The 8,242-nt window shown below is 39.2% G+C and overlaps 1 long non-coding RNA gene across 2 annotated transcripts; it reads left to right on the top strand.

Moving 5' to 3' along the window:
* Positions 1-891: 891 nt before the first annotated feature.
* On the top strand, positions 892-3,871 carry LOC127530791 (uncharacterized). Of its 2 annotated transcripts, none has more exons than XR_007937446.1 (5): positions 892-1,067; positions 1,820-1,881; positions 2,479-2,534; positions 2,905-2,966; positions 3,091-3,871. It is a non-coding gene; the product is annotated as an uncharacterized LOC127530791 (long non-coding RNA). The 2 variants fall into 2 exon arrangements; XR_007937447.1 differs by having other exon boundaries at positions 2,043-2,534.
* Positions 3,872-8,242: the final 4,371 nt, after the last annotated feature.

Genomic DNA, 8,242 nt, shown 5'->3' with positions numbered 1-8,242 from the left:
CATGGGGGTCAGCTGGAAATAATCAGCCAACTCCATTCACCTGCTCCCCTCCTCTGCCTTTTAAGCCCTCAGCTCCCCTCACTCTGGGCTGGATCATTGTAACAGGGCTTAAAGTTTTCCGGCGCCGCGCCGGATTTCCGGCGCATGGAAATGTACCATTGAAAAAATGTCATCCATCTCCGTCCAGAAGGCTCCAAGCATGTGCGTCATTGTGCATTCAGTTGCTCCGCTTTAATCAATCAAACTCCAAATCCTACATTAACAAATATACACCTTCTGTCCAGGCATGCGGCTTTCTGATAGAACTTTTATACAATTACAGTTCTCTAACTGCCAGTGCGCATCGACTGCTGGGCGCACGATATGCTGCGCCCTCTTGGTTCGGCATCGTCAGTGCTGCTGAGCCACTGATAAGAAATAACAGTATCCCACAAACAAAATCCAAATTTGCAAAATTTGTTGGTGTTTTTTGTAATTATATTTAAAGGGAATTACTGGAAACACATTGATATATATTGCATATTATTTATTTTATTTCTGCTTGGACTGTATACCCATTCCACACGTGTCCCAGCCCTGTGGCTGCCTGGTCTCTCCAGAGCGCACGGAGCTCCAATCTGTGAGTGGTGCGGTGAAGAATCGAGCAGCTGATCACTGGTCAATAGCGTTGGAGCTTGTGTTTAGCCCAAAGACGCAGATACTAAAGTTTGCTCAGACTTTGTGTGACAGAGGAGAGAGGATGTGTCTCTGCTGATTAACAAAGAGAGCAGCCGCTGCCGCGATCCCTGAGCCGCGGTGTGTTGACTCGCCCCATTGGCGTAAGTGCGTCAGTGGCGATGCGCGTGCATGTCCCACAATCCCCATGGTTTCAAGTACCCCAAGTACCCTGACTGCAGCCCGCAGATCGGGGCGTGCCTCAACGTGGGCGGAGTTAAACGTTGAGCTCCGCCCACCTTGAACTAAACGTGGGCGGAGTTAAACGTTTAACTCCGCCCGCATAGCGCAGTTGAACCGTTGAAGAAGAAGAAGAATGTATTAGAGAAGAAGAAGAAGTTTCCAAAATGGAGGTAAGCACGTTTATCTTTTGTTTAAATGTTGCTGTTTTGCTATTTTGTGACAGACAAGGAAGGAAGTGATATTATTTTATCTCCAGTTGCATTATCTCCTTGCATTAGTTTCAGACTTACGTCAGACTTATTTATTTTGTCACGTGCTAAGTAGCAAGCCCATTAGAAAAGTGACGTTTAACAAAACATTTAAACGATGCCATTCCTTTTAGAATTAGACTGATTCAAAATATTCAGAATAATCTACTGGAATTGGAGGAGAAGCTAGAGGCGTGGAGGTTTGCCCTGGAAAGGAGAGGAATGAAGGTTAGCCGCAGCAAGACGGAGTATCTGTGTGTGAATGAGAGGGACCCAAGTGGAAGAGTGAGGTTACAGGGAGAAGAGATCAAGAAGGTGGAGGATTTTAAGTACTTAGGGTCAACAGTCCAGAGCAATGGAGAGTGTGGAAAAGAGGTGAAGAAGCGTGTACAGGCAGGCTGGAACGACTGGAGAAAAGTGTCAGGTGTGATGTGTGATCGAAGAGTTTCAGCTAAAATGAAAGGTTTACAAAACTATTAATTCAAATGGATTGGATAGTATAGTTCAATTATCTATCTCTGTTACAGAGAATAGAGCACGTGTTTGCTGCAAACAGCCGCGTCATTGCCACATGGTTTCCACCATCATCCACAAACCCCATGGATCACCTGCCAGTAATTTGTTAAAAAGTTTTGTTTAGCATTTCATATTCAGTTATTGATATCTTTTTACAGGACAATGCAGCCAGTCTCCAGTGGGTTCTGCTTCCTATTTGTACCTGGACACTGGATACTCTGTAAATACATTTATATTGTCCTCTATTATGACCTTTACACAACAAAGTTGCTCATTGCTGATTTACATTTTTTGGTATATTAAATGCATGGCAGCTTTGTTAGTATTTCTGTAACATTCCATAACTTTATGTGTTTGGTTATATTTGAACACATTTAACAGATACTGAGGCCACAGGCTAGAGAGATTTTCTTTCTAGATCCCCTCTGTGGCAGCGGCTGGAGAGATGAGAGTAGAGTCCATCTAGTCAGGTTTTTAGAACACCTTCCAAGATCCTCCCTGGACAGTGGTAGTTCTGTTTTAAACCACTTGTCCTTTGTTTGTTTAATAAATGCTTCTGTTTTTATTTGAATGCATTAAAATGTTCCAAACAAACAAAAACAAACAACAAAAGTGAGTGTTTGTGAGGGATAGAAGTAATTGTTACATTATTCTTATTTATTTTTACATTATTCTACGCAGATGGAAACAGAACCATATGTTTTGTTTGTTCAAGCCCATTACAAAAACGTTTGATTTGAAGTTCCAGCCTCTTCCAACTTTGTTCCAAGTGTTGCTTTAAAATGGTTTATTGTACTTTTATTTACTCTTTGACCAGGCACATTGCTCACATCTCCTGGCCCTTGGAGGCAGCTTGGTGTGAATGATGTTCAGGTGAGACATTACTACATTGCATTTGCTAACATTTGCTATTTCCTTGCCATTCTTTTATTAAAACACTGCAAAGATGCTCCACCAACTGTGGCGTGTTTGTTTTGATGGTAAGAACTACTCAGTATGTTATATCGATGACCTCTATAAAATGTTTTTTCTGCATTTAAAACACACTCTTTGTATTGAAAAACTGTATCCTGACAGAATGTGCATGACATTATATTAACCAGTATCTCTGTACATTGTAATGGGGGCCAGTTGTGATTTCAGTGAGGTTTTGTGCAAATTGTGACACGTTATGCTTGACTGTAGCGATGAAGGTATTATTTTTGGAAACATATTTTAATCTTCTGCATTTCCTTCTTCACAGGAAAACATGCTGCAGATTAGAAGATGGTGGTGTCTTGTTCTCCTGCAGAACTTCCCCATGCCGTAAGCACCCTCAGTATCACACTTTTAAACCAGATTCTTTTAAATCACGTTTTACTGTATTCACTGTCATCTGACCTGCATGAATGTTTTCATTGTGAATGTTTGTTGACATTAAATCACCAAGATCTGAAGAAGAGAGATTGCAGCAAAGAAAAAGGCAACAAGAGCAGAAAAAACTACAGGTGAGAGGTCATGTGATAAATTGGTATATAGTGAAACTATTGCTCGAAGACTGATCCCCACCACTTATTTCAGTATGTGGCTGAAGTCCCCCTGAAAATGTTTAGGCTTTCAGAATCTGCCACTGAAGCATCAGGTATTGTTCCAGCCAGCATTGTCTCACACATATCCATCAAGGTTGTTGAGGTTCGATGTCACAGAGCAGTCATTATTTCTCTGTGTACTTAAAATCAACCACTTAAATCTTGCATTGTCATTGTGCCTGTAGACACCACAATCTGTTTCCTTTCTAGATGAGGCTGAGAACAGGACTGGGAACAGGAAACGGGGTATATTGCCTGAGATGGGTAGTCTAATTTCAGTGTTTTCTGCAATCTCCGAGCCTTTACTTAAATAACTGTTTTCTTTATTTTTGTTTAGGAGAATCCTTTGATCAGGGATGCAATGGCGGCAGCCTGGTGGTGTGGGACCAGAACTTTCAAGGGAAAAATTTCCCTTCCCCAAGTTGTTACCATGGCCAAGGAGCAACGCGTGAGGGCAGTGGAACTCCTTTATGTCTGTGATGACCAGGAAGAAGAGGAGACCGCTGATCTCAGAGAACCGTTCCTTTTTCTTTTTAGTCTGCAGGAAGACTATGAGACATTCTGTCAAGAAATCATTGACAGGAGAAACATGAAGGTGTTTTGTGCTTTTGACAGAAAAGAATAAAGTTGTGTTCAACGGTGCTGAAGCTTAATTCATTACATCTGACCCCTACAAATGTACATGGCTCGTGAGTTGTACAGACTCTGATATATTATGTCTGGCATAATCATATACAGAAAGTCTCTATACAGAGATCAGAGATTATGTTTTTGTTTCAGTTATGTAGAATGAAGGCCAAGCTAAGAGCCCTCTTTGATTTGAGGAAAGACATGTAGCATTGACTGTCAGTTCAGTCTTATATCCTTGAGTGGATTAGTGACACTTTAAGAAAGTCGTTAGTGCAAAGTTTAGGAAATCTGTGTTATCAGCCAGGAATAACCATGCATGGTCAGGTATCAGTGGCACAGACATTGCTGCTGTCTCTGATCTCCTTAATGTAGCTGATATAATTCAGTGTACAAAAAAATCCAAATGTGTCTATGTATGCTGTATATCACAAATTTCACTTCACTGTTTCAGTCCAGCTAGCCCTAGTTAGACAGGGTTTGAGTTAGGTGAAAGTTGAACCCAAGTAAAAAGTTGTGTCGGCTGTAGTATTACAACTCCTGGCAAAAATGATGGAATCACCAGTCTGGGAGGACGCTCGTTCAGTTGTTTTAATTTGTAGTAAAAAAGCAGATCACAAACATGACAAAAAACTAAAGTCATTTTATTTTGCAACTTTCTGGCTGTAAGAAACACTAAAAGATATCAAGAGGAAAAGTTGTAGTAGTCAGTAACAATAACTTTTTTAGACCAAGCACAGGGATAAAATTATGGAATCAATTCTGAGGAAAAAATGATGGAATCACCCCATAAATTCTCATTCCCAAAACTAGCTCCCATATCAGATTAAATCTGCTCGTTAGTCTGCAGTTTAAAAGGAGTGATCACACCTTGGAGAGCTGTTGCACCAAGTGGCTTGACATGAATCATGACTCCTACATGAGAGATGTCAGCTGAAACAAAGGGGAGGATTATCAGACTTTTCAAAGAGGGTCAATCATCACGAATTGTTGGAGATATCCCAGATTGGTTCTGCAAATGATCATCAAACTGACGTGGGACGAGAAAAATTGCAGCAGCAGCATCAAAACCAAGTTTATTTGGCCCAGCAGCAACAACCAAATCCACAGTCTGCATGAGCAACAAGCTGGTTTGGTTGGAAATCAGCAAACTGGTGTGCTGCAGCAACAACTTCCAGTCACTCTTGGTCTAAAAAAGTGATTGTTACTGACTACCACAATTTTTCCTCTTGATATCTTTTAGTGTTTCTTACAGCCAGAAAGTTGCAAATTAAAATGACTTTAGTTTTTTGTCATGTTTGTGATCTGCTTTTTTTCTAAAAAAAATTAAACAACTGAACGAAAGTCCTCCCAGACTGGTGATTCCATAATTTTTGCCAGGGGTTGTATATGTTGTATTTGTGGGATTTGATACTACAAGAAAAATGTTTTCCCAAAGAACTACTTTTTGGCTCTAGACCTGATCCTGATATAAATAGTAATGCTGATATAAAATTAATCATGACAGTAAATCACATAAGATGCTCGGTTTCTAGGCCAGCATTTAGAAGCTGTATTGACGTTTGTGAATGTGCTATTTAGTCTCCGCCACCAGATGGTGACAATAAATGAGTCAAGCTCAATGTGGGCGGAGCTCAACGTTTAACTCCGCCCACGTTTAGCTCAAAGTGGGCGGAGCTCAACGTTTAACTCCGCCCACGTCGAGCCACGCCCCGATCTGCGGGCTGCAGTCAGGGGCTTCTCCATGGTTTCGCCACAAAATAAAAACAAACGGGCTTATGTATTGAATTTAAAAAGTAACAAAAACAGAAGTTGTTGATTTTGTTTGATTTCTTAATCTTTAAACATTTTCTATGTGTTTTACAACGGCAAAAGGAAAAAAGGAAACAGCTATTTAGTTTGCTGGCTTTTATTTTGAAAGGAAAAAAAATCAAACATCAAGCCATACGGATTTGTCCCATTATTTTCCTCAGAACATCTGTTTAGTTAAATATGCACAAACTGAATGTAGCTTAGGTGATATTAACCTTTTTTATTTGAGGACATATAGGATGTTTGTAATAATGAGTTAAATAGCTCTCAGCAGATTTTCTGACCTTATGCATCCGAATGATGTCTAGCCACAAACAAAAACTTTCCAATCTCAAGCAAATATTGTTAGTAAGAACAGAATGAACGTATGGGTTGTGTGAAATGAATAATGGATAGGTAGTTAAATAAGAATGTTCTTAGGCTGCTTTCACTGTTTTTTCTTCCCAAAATATAGATAAAAAAAAGAAACATTTAAATTGAAAGCCAACTGAACAAATTATACAGTGAATACATTTTTTCCCTTATCAAAAACAAACAAAATGTGTGTCAGTTCAAGTTGAAAATCAAATGATTTAAACTAATCACACAGATTATTGAGGTTTATCAAATGAGCAGTTACTAACATGCGTATGTGTGGTTATGTGCTACAGAGGGCTTCTTAATCAGATCTTTGTGAGAAATGGGCTGACTCCAGAGGAAAAGGCCAGAGTAGAAGTTCTTCAGCATGAGCAGTCCATTGCTGCCAGGACCCAGATAAACCAGATCAGGAAGGCCCGAATTTCTTTGCTAGTTACAGAGTTTGAGAGAGTCAGCGTCATGATCAACTTATTTATATTGTGAGGCAATAACTAAAATTGCATTAAAGAGTTAATACTAGTACTTTTATTACCTGATTCAATACAAAGTTGGTATAGCAAGTGACATATGACAGTTTATTCTCTTGTAGTGTTCCAGAGAATATTAAACAAGTTAATTCTGTTGTCTGTGTTTTGCAGTTTATTTCAACAAACAACATTTTGAACATGTTAAAAAGAAAATGTTCAGAAAATTCACAAACAAAGCAAAAACGAAAAAAGAAATGACTTTTTCAAACAGTATTCTCCAAGCACTTAATATTCTCTTGAGACTGACACTTGAGATAATGTTGTAAGTAAAAATTGTGCCGTATGAAGGAAAGCAGCATAGTTTTGTAGCAGTTTTGTTGTGGTTGGTGTTGTTTTGAGTTCTTGTTAAATCTACTGAAGAGATAACAATTATTCAAAGTTATTAATAATACATGTACTTGGTTTTCATGATTTTTCCCCTTTACACTAAAATAAATCTTTGCAATTATAGTGATGTGGTATTGAAACATCAACACAAAAAAAATCTGACTTGGGGCACTTTCTAAAATGTCTTAAGTTTTGGCCGAGTAAGGTTTTACATTTGAGCAACAATAAAATAGTGGGATCATAATGGACATTATTTCCACCAGATGACCTCATATTTGCTCTGAATTAATAGAATCTCATATATATTGTGTTTTGGTGCGTTTTAAAACACATTTAAATACGTTTATTGACACTATAAATTGGATCTTAGAAGTTCAGGCTCAGGATTTTTTCTCACTTTAAGCCCTGTTGTAAGACAAACTCATTCCTTGCTGGACTGCATCCCCTTATGGACCCTTCTGCTTTCCCCCTGTCTGGACTTTCCAATCTTGGACTCTGTGGTTTGTTTTGGATGAATCTTAGCCTGTTCGCTCCCTCGACTGTTTGCTTCCCTTGTGCTGTGAGTACCTCTCAGGAGCTCTGTGTTTGTTACTTAGTGCCAGTGCTGTTTGGCTTTTGCTCTGCCTCCACAGTACCGTCCTAGGTTGGAGTAGTTTTGATTTTTGACAATAAAACCTTTTTTTTTTTCCCCTTTAACGCATGTTGCCTGTCTGTTGAGTCTGCACTTGGGTTCTACCATCCCACCACCCTAACATGATCAGATGGTTGGGAGTGCATTCATGAGCAAGGCCTTTAACCTTACCGACTCCATGACCTTCTTATCATGGCTAACCCTGCACTCTGACACCAACTTCCTAATAAGCTGTTATATGTGAAAAAAGAATAACACAATACTGTAATGTATTTGAGATAAATGAAGGCTTTTGAAGGGCTGTGCTAGTCAACTGCATAACTCATAGAAGGGCCTGAGGGGTGATATTGGGTTTTGTCTGACAATACCTGTGATCACTATTAGCTACACTATCAGGCAGTTCATGTAATGTAGGGATGTTATAAATTTTCCTCATTATGAAGTCAGTGTCAGAATATAACATTGTACGAGTCTAGCACAGAGTCCATGAATCAGCTGTAAAAACAAATCAGTTCAGGTTGAAAAACATCTGTCTCAGCAAAATAAATCAAGTATGAGTCCAGCACATGTTGGAAAGGGATATAGCTTCTTGTGTTGATTTACATCTTGTTAACCACATGCAGATGTCAAGCACAGAAACAGTTATCCATCATCTCCTCCATCTTGTAAATAGCCACACGCAATATATGCACACATTTATGTACATTTGACAAAAGGTCACAAATTTCAGAA

Source organism: Acanthochromis polyacanthus, chromosome 18 (genome assembly GCF_021347895.1).
Source record: "Acanthochromis polyacanthus isolate Apoly-LR-REF ecotype Palm Island chromosome 18, KAUST_Apoly_ChrSc, whole genome shotgun sequence".
NCBI lineage: Eukaryota > Metazoa > Chordata > Actinopteri > Pomacentridae > Acanthochromis > Acanthochromis polyacanthus.
This window is presented reverse-complemented; position numbering and strand designations above follow the sequence as displayed.